This window comes from Lygodium microphyllum, chromosome 15 (genome assembly GCF_053477565.2).
Source record: "Lygodium microphyllum isolate KBCC chromosome 15, Lygodium_microphyllum_v1.1.10, whole genome shotgun sequence".
Lineage (NCBI taxonomy): Eukaryota > Viridiplantae > Streptophyta > Polypodiopsida > Schizaeales > Lygodiaceae > Lygodium > Lygodium microphyllum.
In genome coordinates, this window is record NC_141149.1 from 119021058 (window position 1) to 119033532 (window position 12475).

Sequence of the window (12475 nt, forward strand, 5' to 3'; positions counted from 1 at the left end):
ATTGTGCCCTCGATGATGACTAGTAGCAAAGGTAGAAGCCCTAGGACAACCAATGTGATTTGTGCTAGTTGTTGGCTAGCTTCCTTTCATCTCTCAGCATTTGTCTCTAGTCTCCTCCAACTTGCCAATACAGTGCTTCTTCACTTTGGTAACCTCCCTAGCATTGAGTATATGCATTTGGGTGTGAATTGGAGTTGAATACCTTTAGCCATTAACTATTTCCTCAGGATAGGTCTGTTGTACATCCTGTGGCTAGCAAACAATAAGCTTCATAGTACATGTTTAATGCTTCACTCACGCTATTTTGGTGTCTAGATGGTATGCCAATACTTTGAGATGCTATTTGGCTTGGATAGAGCTCAATTAGCTCAATTTGGAAGGGGCTCATTGTTTAATAACACTTTGGATAACAAGCTATTCAAATAAGCTTTATGCATTTGAAGTCTACATGCTTTACGTGTATCTCAAATGTATCAGTTAATGTCTTTGGGCACTTTGATGTTATGTACTTGATGTATTGATCCCTACATTGCTCTTTTACACTCCAAATATACTTTAGTGGATGCACTTTGAGATATTTACATTTACTTGGATACATTATTGCATTAGAGCTTTGGATTTTCTATGTAGATGAACTTGCCATTATTGAGACAATTGGGCTCTTGCCTTATGAACATGCTCTCTTGGATACTCCTAGATGCAACTATACCTCCTAGTGGGCTGATTTGATTTACATACTTTGCACACTTGCAGTTACCTTTGTCAACAATAGGGTTTAGTGATGCACACATGCTTCTTGGTTATGTAGTGAGCTTCATTACCCTTTGCTCAGTCAATTGTGTATTTGACATATCTCTGCACTTGATCTTGAGATCTCTTACATACACGATGTCTATGCCTACGGGATGTATTGGTTTTTGCTGACTCCCTTGAGTTTATGACATACTTTAGTACTTATTGTATGCCTATTCACTAATAGTTGCTTTTACATATCCCGATTGTTACCCGGATGTTCATGGCAGTGGGAGCTCGATATTTTAAAATTATTTTTCCATAATGGTCTTGGACATACTGCTACATTTATTATAGTATTTCGGTAATTATAGTTTTCAGCATTGTCTTGGATAGTAGACACTTTACCTTGGTAGTCTATTGCCTACAATTGGTGGACAATCCTATACTTTGGTATTCTCTCCTATTTTTTCCTTTTTCTGGCTGAGTTTTGGGGCCAATTTGTAGTCATTATAGCAGCCCATTCTCTTGGATTTTGCATTGATATACTATCATTATGGTTGATTCTTCAAATGGTAGTGTTATTTTTAATATTTAAAAGATTGATGGCATAAGTTTTACCTATTGGAAGACACAAGTATGGCAAGTACTGGTCCAAAGAAGCAGGTTAGGCCGTGAAGGGAGGTGAGCCTTGAAGTGGAAGCAGTAGGAGTGGGAGCAAGAGCTATGGTGGAAGGTGCAAGAGCAAGAAAGAGAGACACACACACAATGTGGGTACTCCAATAGTCACAACGTGTGAGCGGCCTTCCCTTTATTCAAATGTCACTGAAAGAATAAAAAATGAAGTGACAGTGATGGGCACCTGTTGCCTATAGTGTGCAGGCAGGGATATTGTTAGTGTAGTAATACATGGGTGGCTAGGTAGAGGTCCATTTACTCCCAACAACCTCCCACTTAAAGAGGCAAATCTACCTTAGTGGTGAGGAGTGAAAAGAAAATAGAAAAGACAGCACAACATATACATAGATACAATAGGATGATAAGGAAAGATGTCATCTCATACAATGCCCATCAACCTCCTAAGGAAGGCAAAGTGCTCTGTAGAGAGGCTTTTCGTGAGAAAGTTTGCAAGATTCTCGTCAGTTGAGATCTTGACAAGGTCAATAGACCTATTCTCAATGACCTCACCAATGAAGTGATACCTCATCTCAATGTGTTTCTTCTTCGCATGGAAGACCAGATTCTTGGCTAACTAGATAGCACTCATAGAATCCGAATGCAGTGTAGGGATAACATTTGCAATACCAAGGTCAATAACCAAATGACTCAACCAAATGGCCTCCTTGCAAGCCTCAGTGGCATACTTGGCCTCTATAGTAGAAAGGGCCATGCATTTTTGCACCCTACATCCATGAAACAGCACCTCTAGCAAAAGTGAACACAGCCAGAAGTGGACTTTCTATTATCTACATGTCCTGTATAGTTGGAGTTAGTGTATCCCATGACTCATGTATCCTGGCTACCATAACATATGCACATATCAGCAGTTCCCTTTAGGTACCTCATGATACCCTTCACAACATCCCAATGCCTCTTGCTCGGTCTAGCCATATAACGTGCCACAATACCAACTGCAAATGCAATATCTGGACAGGTGGCTATCATGGCATACATAAGACTACCCATTGTGGATGCATAGGGAATCTTGGCCATCTTGGCTGTCTGCTCATCTATCTATGGACCATCAGCCTATGATGATACCTTCACATGAGAAGGCAATGGACAACCAATAGGCTTCACATCCTGCATATGGAAGTGCTCAAGGACTTTATGGATATACTCCTTCTGTGACAAATAGAGTAGTCCCTGAGACCTATCACGTGTAATGCGCATACCAAGTATATGAGTGGCATGTCCCAGATCTTTCATCTTAAATCTCTTCTTGAGCTGAACCTTAAGAGCATCTAGCTCATCATGAGCTTTCCTTGCTAAAAACACGTCATCCACATAGAGTACCAAAATTAGTAACGAATCATTATGGGCTTTCTTTGCATACAAGTATGGATCCATAGCACTACGGCTGTAGCCTTGTGATTGTATGAATGCATCAAACTTGTGGTACCATTCCCTAGGTGCCTGCTTCAAGCCATAAAGACTCTTCCTCGATCTGCACACTAGGTGTTCCCTACCATGCTTTGCAAAGCCCTTAGGTTGCTCCGTGTATTTCTCATCATGCAAGTCCCCATGCAAGAAAGTTGTCTTGACATCCAATTGATACAAGTCCAAGTCAAGCTACACAGCCAAAGCCAAGACTAAGCGTAGGGTGGTCATCTTAACCACAGAAGAGAAGATCTCATCAAAGTCAACACCATGCTCCTACTTAAAACCCTTTGCTACCAGTCTAGCCATGTATGCCAGTCAAGGGTACTTTTCAACTTGTACACCCACTTGCAAGGCAAAGCCCGCTTGCCACTAGGCAAGGAAACCAAATCCCACGTACGATTCTTATGCAACGAGTCAATCTCAGACTGCATAGCCCTCTCCTAGGAGTGACTATCACCCTTGCACATAGCCTCGTCATATGTGAGAGGCTCTCCTACATCTGTAGCCAAGACATAATTTATGGAGGGTTCATAATGGTCAGGAGGCCATCTATCTCTAGTAGAATGCCTCAATGTAGGCTGTGATACCTATCCAACATCATGTCTAACATCTTGGCTATGAGGATCGGCTGATGGTACAAGCTGTCTAGTTGGTTGTGCGGGAGCAAGGGGCTCTTCCTAAAAGATAAGCCTACATATCTCAACAAATTTCTCAGGTTGCATATGCATTTTGTTCTCATGGAACACAACATCATGGTTGCGGATCACTTTTTGTGCATGCGGATCCCAAAGATAGTATCCCATCTCACGTGCATCTCCATAGCCAAGGAAAATGCATTTTACACTTTTAGGATCCAGCTTATTGTGTTTGTCCTTGGGGACATGGTAGAAGGCCTCACATCCAAAGACACGCAAATGAGCATATGAGGGAGGCTTTTTTATCCATACCTCCTCTGCAACCTAGAAGTCAATACCACTGCAAGGTGACCTGCTAATGAGATGCATGACAGTAGAGACTTCCTTAGCCCAAAAATGTTGTGATAAGCATGCTTGGCTATGCATACTGTGGACCCTCTTCTGGATAGTCCTATTCATACCACATTCATACGCTCAACCATACCATTCTGGGGAGAGGTGTAAGGGGCGGTCAACTGATGTTTAATACCCCGCTCATCACAAAATTGCTCAAAGGCATGTGAGACATACTCACCCTTGTTAATCGGTCCTTAGGCATTTCAGCCTATGCCCAGACTGATTCTCAATGAGAGCAAGTCAATGCTAAAAGATGGCCAAGACATCAGATTTTTGCTTTATGGGATAAGCCCAAACATTACGTGAATAATTGTCAATAAATGTGGCAAAGTACTTCGCACCCCCTAATGACTGACAGGGCATGGGTCCACATACATCTAAATGCACAAGAGCCAAAGGGCCACCCATGCGTGGAATACCAAGATTTTTGTGCGAATTCCTAGTCTGCCTGCCATATAAACAATGATCACATGACTCGAAATGCGAGTAGTCAAAAGATGGAAGATATTGCAAAGCACTAAGCATTTTCATTCCCTTAAGTGATATATGCCAAGATGAGCATACCAGAGAGATACATGTGGAATAGAACCCATTGACAAAACATGGTCAATAGTACCAGATACAACCAAGGGGTAGAGGCTACCAGACTTGGCACCTCTTGCAAGAACAAGCCTACCACAAGTTATCTTCCATGCAGAATCACCAAAGCTGCCCAAACATACATAAGGCTTTTAGTCAGTGCTTGCAGGTACATGAGTACATTATGTAGAACAAAAGTGCTACCGGAGGGAAACTGTAGAGTGACAACACCAATGCCAACAATAGCGAGACCGATCATCACCTAAGTGCACAGTACCAAATACACTGCGATAGGTAATAAACCACTCATGGTAGGGGGTCACATGAAAAGACGCACCCAAATCCAAGAGCCAACATTGTGCATGCACAGACTAAGCCTCAGTCAGCTGAGAGGCATCACATGAAGAGGCTGCTAGGATGTAGTCACCATTGGACTCCTCAGGTTGCATGACATTTATCTCTTCAATCTTTACGCTAGACTTTGTAAGTATAATACTGCGATTATTGGATTTCTCTTGCACTTTTTCTTTCCCCTTTTCTTTGTACTAGTCATCACGCATCTTATGGCACTACGGCCGTATATGTCCTACTTTCCCACAATAATGGCATGTAAGATTAGAATTATGTCCACCACGAGACTTGTTGTGTCCACATGACTTAGACTAGGACTTCTGAGAGTCCTTCCCATGATGATCATTATCTTGCTTCCCACTTCTACCACCTCTAACGGATAAAGCATGTGAACTGCATGAAGCATCATTGTTTTCCCTGTTAATTTCTTCCATCAAACGAGCACTCTCTACATCTTTCAATTTTAGCCCATCAAGTTTGTTGGTACAGATCACACTGCGAAATATATCCCAAGACTCAAGTAAAGTGCCAAGTAGAAACAAATGATGCAGATTATCTTGAAACTCAATACCCTATTGAAGCAGATTCCTCATGATAGAATGAAATTGGCTAAAGTGAGCAGACAATGGGGTCCCCTCCTTCATGTAGAGATCCATCAACTATTTTAGCCAATACATCTGTGAAGCAGAGCTCTGGTTTGTATAAAGTTCATGAATATTTTCCCATAGATGCCATACACTCTTATCTTCATCTTCAACAACATTATTGTGGACCTCTTCAGAGAGTGATAAAATGATAGTGGACTTGCATAGTGTATCTAAATCAGCCGAGTCATCATCGTCCATGTTCTCATGTTTAATACCTTTATTTCTTAGTGGCTTACTTTGCAACTTATGCACCAAAACATGCCATATTTGAGACTTCTAGTAGCCATAGTTGGTGCCATCCAACTTGGAAATGTTAAACAAAGCCGTATCTTTGATATGACTAGCCATAATGACTCAAACAGAGGCAAACTATGTAGAAAATAGCTTGTTGTAATTAGTAGTAAACATGCCAAAACAAGCTAAAAATAAGAGAAAGTACTAAAAGGACTTGCTGTCCACCAAATAGTACCAAAAGTACATCAAAATTACATGATAAAGCTTAGTAAATACATCACAGTCAGCATAAAACAACTTGATGTAATAAATCACACCAATGAGAAAAAGAGAGCAAACAATGAACTAATAGTGATCCAAAGCCAAGTATGACTGCCAGGTCAGATCCTGCATGAAGCAGGCATGTAGCAAATGCTGTAGCAGCCAAGAGCCAAACATTCAAATGTGTCAAAGCAATTGATGTCAGTAGAAGGATACAAGCCCTGGCATAAAGAACTCATAGAGTAAGTTAAGCTAGGTGTATGCCTAATTGATAGGACTTGATAAAGGTCGGTGTATGCTCAAAGAGAAGACATATCAAATTGGCCCAAAATCATCAAATGCAGAAAAGGATCTATCAAGAGCATAGGCATGTAAGAGATCCCACTCTCATCTACTCAAGAAGCTCAACTGCATAAACCACAAGCTCTGCAATATCCAGAGATAGCATGAAGCTCCCACTGGCAGAAAGATCGATGTCAATTGAGCAACCAAGCTCAAAGATAGCATGTGAATACATAAGGCATCATGGAGCCAAGACTGTATATCAACAGAGCATCCATAGCAAGAGATTGGTCAAGCATCACTTATAACATCTAGTATATCATGTAACAATCAATGTCAAATCTCTGACAACCCAAATAAGCATCCAAGAGCTCCAAAGTGTGCAAATGAAAGCCCAACTAAAGCTCCAAGTGGCAATCAAACATATGCAATGTAAGGAGCATGCATTTCTGACATATGCATCAAAGCATATACCACAAAGGGTTAAGCATAGACCATAGGCATAATGTCTATCACAAAGCATGCCACTACAGACCAATGTCAATCAATTTCCAACCAAGATGGAGCTCGGTTGAAGCTCAAAAGGCATTATGGAGCAATACAAGACATGTGCCAACCTCTGTATACATCCATGTAGTCATACGAGTCACCTGGGAAGCACCCATGACCAATAGGTAGAGCACACATTGACCAAATAGGCTTCAGCCCTGGTTATTACAACAATAAATTCACTGTCAAAATTGAGCAAATTATTCCTCAAATAAATTTCAAATCCACCTCAAATCATGGGCACATGATGATATACCAATGTACTAGCATCAATGGTACACATCAGTAGTGTATATAGAACACTCGAATCATGGCCAGAAGCAAGAGGCATATAAAATCCCTATTAAAAGAGGTTCAACCCTGTTGTAAACAATAGTGAATAAACTATCAAACCAAGCTATTTTAGTGCCAAAATCAACTCCAAATCCAATCCATAACATGGGCATATCATTCCCATACTATGTAGACATTACCCCAACATAACTGGGCATCATAAGACCAACAAAGCTGACCATAGAAGCATCAAATAGAGTGTTTTCCTATATCTCCAGCCAACAAACCTCAACCAAAAAAAAGTAAATGAAGTGGTTACATCAGTCCAAAATCAACTCCAAGCAATGACATAGCATCCCAGAATATATAAGCATCAATCAGGCATAACCGAGCATCATCCAACCAATGGCAATGAGTATAGACATCAAAGATAAGTGCTGCCCTATTTTATGATAGTCTATGGATTGTTATAATAGTCCAAAATTGAAGCTTAGCACTCAATTCGGATGCCAAGAGTGCAAGAATCAATACCAAGCATCAAAACCAAGTGTATAAGTGCTTATATAGCTACCCAAAGATGAAGATATGCTGTAGGAGATGAAAAACGTGATCTGCTGCTAAAAAAAGGGTCTCTTTCACACAATGTGATGCTGCACGAGCAGGGTGAGGGCTATGGGGGGCTGCTTCAACTTGCTCAAGAAGGCTCAAAGAGTGCCCAAAAAGAATACAACCGATAGGAAGCTCGAACGGAGTGGCTACAGCTGCCAACAAAGAGATAACTGTTGTAGATATTCGAATGGAAGGTGAGGGTGTGCCGAAAAGAAGAAGAGTTTGATATACTAGTTGAAGGGAGATGAGCCTTGAAGTGGAAGCATGAGTGGGAGCAAGAGCTATGGGGTGGAAGGAGCAAGAGCAAGAGAGAGAGACATGCACAATGTGTGACCGGTCTTCCCTTTATTCAAATAACTAAAATGATAAAAAATAAAGTGATAGTGATGGGCCCCCGCCGCTTGCAGTGTGCAGTGTGCAGGTGCGGGTGCTGTCACTGTAGTAATACACGAGCGGCTACATAGAGGTGCCTTTACCCCAACAGGCCGTTGAAAACCACAAGTGTAAAGCTCAAATCCACCCTTATAATATCATTGTCTAAACATATTTATTTCAATGTTGTTGCACTTGAGGATAATGCTTGGCAGTTATGGAAAAAGATATGCAATTTTGTGACAAGCAAAGTCCTGCATTATAGATGTATTGATTGAAACAACTTATGGACCTTGGCATGAAGGAATGGACTGGTGTATTCACTTGAATGAGTTTCATTTGATTTTCAGCTAGCTAACTTCACAGGGCATTGATTTCAAGGATAACCTACCTTGTTCTTGCTTGTCATAATTCTTGAGTCACGGGATAGTTTCTGTACAACCATGTGCGCTAATATACCTAAGGACGTCTTGAAACTCTAGAATGTTGAGGGTGATTTACTCATAGAGGAGATAAATAGAAATAATGTGGATGTAGCCTGGACTTCTCATGCATTGACTATTAGGGGAAGACATGATGGTAAGGATGGTAATGACTACCATGATAGAGATTCACAGAGGTCTCAATCTTGCGAGTAGTCTTGCAGTAAGTCATGTGGTCATAAGTTCTCTCTAACATGTCATTACTGTGGAAAGCAGGGTCATATTCAACCATAGTGCCATAAGATGCGCAATGATAAGCGCAAAGAGAAAGGTAAGGAAAAAGTGCAAGGAAAGTCTAATGATCATCGCATTGTCGCTAGTAAGTCCAGTGCAAAGATTGAAGAGATAAATGTAGTACAACTTGAGTCGAATGATAAGTACATCTTGGCAGCTTTCTCTCTTGATGCTTCTCAGTTGACTGGTGCTTTGTCTACATATTGTCAGTGTTAGCTACTTGATTCGTGGACTTCTTTTCATGTTATCCCACATAGGGAGATAGGTTTCAATCCTATCACAGCACAACAAGTTTTGTGGGATTGGGAAATGACTTGGCATTGGAAATTATTAGCATTGGGGATGTACAGCTATAGTTTCCTTTAGGTAGCTCTTTTAATTTTCATAATGTACATTATGTATACCAGTTTTAACCAAAATCCTTCTATTTGCTAGATAGTTGGATGATATAGGCTATTATGCATCTTTTGGTGATTCCACATGGAAGATTACCCATGGGAATCTTATTTTTTCTTGAGGTGCCAACGTTGGAAACCTCTAACCTTTATTTGTATCTAGATCCCTTGACCATGTTTTGATTGTGGTTGACATACCATATGTATCTTTATGGCGTTGTTGCTATAGACACATATCCTTAAAAGGAATGAAACGCCTTACCCTTTTGTAATATCTTTTGCCTCTTGATTACAAATATTTTTGTTATTGTGACCGTTTTCCTTTATGGTGGCAAACACACAATTCGAGATCGGATTGAATCGTGCGATGGCTCTCTCTCTCTCTCTCTCTCTCTCACTGAAATGGTCACAAATGAGCTCTCCCTTCGCCTCTTGGCTCTTGTACCCCTTCCTGGGTATGGTGTTGATGGACCCAATCACTCACTTGCCAATCTTAGGCATCACAAGCGAGCTTTTTACCATTTTTTGCACGATTTTTGCCCTGTTTTGCTACAGTAAACCCTACCCTTCTTCAGTGCGATTTCCTAATCCTAACCTACGCTAAATGAAACAAGAATTGAAAGCAAAAAACTAAAATAATTTCTCCATGTTTCCCAATCATAAAAAAAACAAAATATCCCAAAATACTTACTTATTTTGAAGATAAAAAACACCCAAACTTCCTACCTATCTCAAGCTCTGTTTTGGGGATGAATCCCTTACTTCGATGCTCGATATGAGGCACGCAAGTGCTCAAGCTTGAATCCATTGGTCCGCCAATGGAACCAAAATGTAGTGGGAGCTCACACTCAATCGCCAAGACCCACGGACTGCTTATTGCTTCAAGTGTTTCAAGCGAGCTCTAATGGCTATCTCTCACCTAGCCGATGCGCCATCGATCCTATGAGTGTAGTGAGCTTACCTTGATGCCGATACGAGTTGCCTCCTCTCTCGCACACCCCGGTAGCTCCACGATCCTAGATGCGAGCTCAAGCATCCTCAAGCCTCCTCCATCTCCAAGCTCCATCCTCCATAGCTGTGCACGCGAGAAAAGAGAAGAGAAGAGAAGAAGAGAAGAGGAGATAGTGAAGAGCTTCACCCTCTTGATCCCTCACTCTCACACACTCACTCCCTCACACTCTCACACTCCCTCTCTCAAGAGCACACACAAGCAAGAAGATGAGGAGAAGAGAAGAAGAAGAGAGCTCTTGTTAGCCACACACCAAAGAATGAGCTTCCATTCACTTTTTGAACTTTATATATACAAACCCTAAAAACCCCATGGGCGCCCATCCCTTTTTTACATGACCGGCCATTGTGGCAAGGTCCTTTTTCCATTTCCCTCTTCTATCCTTATGCCTCTAGCCTACACCCATCTAATATTTTACAATGGCACAGGAGGGAGCTTGGAGCTCTTTTACAAGAGTTTTCCAAGTTTTTTGAGGTGCCTTTCATTTAAAATTACACTTTTTGCCCCGGCTTACCTTTGGAGGTCACTTGTGTGTCTTTGCTCTTTTTCCATGTTTTTTTTCTGCTTTTTCCTTCCTTTTTCCGCCATCTCAACTTGGGGTTAACATGGACCCCCCAGGTCCTCCATGCTATCAAGAAATGGCACCACTATTTGTATGGTAGCCGCTTCCAAGTAAAAAGCGACCATCGAATCCTCCCGTACTTCTTGACTCAGTCCACTTTGACTCCTAAGAAAAGGCGATGGGTGGCAACATTAGAAACTATGACTTTGATATTTCTCACACTCGGGGTAAAGATAATATCGTGCCTAATTCACTCTCTCGAATGTGGGCATGCAGGGTATTCTCTATTTCAGAGTTGCATAGTGATTGGATTGAAGAGCTTTAGGAAGCTTATTTTTTAGATTATCACTTCAGCCACATCTTCTAGAAATTAGAGCATGATTCATGGCTAAAATCTCCAAATATCAGATCAAGCATGATCTTATTTGGTCCCATGGCAAGATCCTCATCCCACACACTTCCCCCTTCACGCAAAAGATCATGGAAGAGATGCATTCTTGCCCCACTATTGGTCACTTGGGTGTTTTCAAAACATATGACAAGATTGCCAAGAGCTTTCATTGGAAAGGCTTATGGAGAGATGTCAAGGACTTTGTGACCAAATGTGTTCCATCCCAATAGAACAAGGACAGTACACTCAAACCCACTGGCCTCTTGCAGACCCTCCCTATTCTTGAAGGGAAATGAACTCATATCACAATGGACTTCATCACTGGTCTCCCCATGAGACCAAGAAAGGGTGGAACAGTATATATGTGGTAGTTGATCGGCTCACCAAAGCTGCCCGCTTTATCCCCACTAAGACCCAATACACTGCCTCTTAGGTGGCCACTTAGTTTATGGAATATGTCTTCAAGTTGCATGGTTTCAAGTCACAGTACATGATCGGGATGCTAAGTTTATGAGAAACTTTTGGTAGATAGTTTTCACATTTGTGGGTACCAAGCTCGGCCCATACACTGCATACCACTCTCCGACTGATGGCCAGATTGAAAGAGTGAACAAATGGCTTGAGACATATTTGATGCACTTTTGCCATGATGTGCACTTGGATGAGTTTGCCTATAATAACTCCACCCACTCTAGCATTGGAGTTTCCCCTTTTGAGGCCTTATACGGGTATAAGATTCCTCTCCCTATAGTCTTATTCAATGATAAGATAAACCCTCCCATTTGATATACAATTTGATAAACAAAATCAACTATGAAATTGCTTAAGGGAGATAGACTCATACTTAGGTGGCCTGCTCAGGATATCTAAGGCTAGATACTTGGTAGGGAGATTGCAAAATCCCTTCATTTAATCATGAGAAGAGTAGTATCTATAGGCAGATACAACTTTTTTGGGTTGTATAACCTACATAGTCCTAGAGTACATCAATTGGGCTTGGGTCATAGCCTTGCCCTCATGACACTCTATAGAACTTGGAAAACTTGGGTAGCATGTAAACATTTGAACTATGTTGAGCCTCTCAATCCAATGAATCCTCCACAGCTCATACTTGAGGTTGCCCGTGTAGTCAATGTGCATGTAGTAGTTGGTAGAAGTTTGGTACCAATCCATATACTACATCCATTAGTGTGCGTGAAAGAATTGGTAGTGGGGTGGAAGAAAAATCTAGTCCATCAATCAAAACACATGCTCTTGCAAGGGTAGCTTGCATTGCGAGCCAAGCTAGCATACCAGGGGGAGCATAAAATGAAAGTCCTCTTACACATGATATCAAGTATAAGAGAGTGTCCTAATATATTTTTCTTACTAATTTTTAA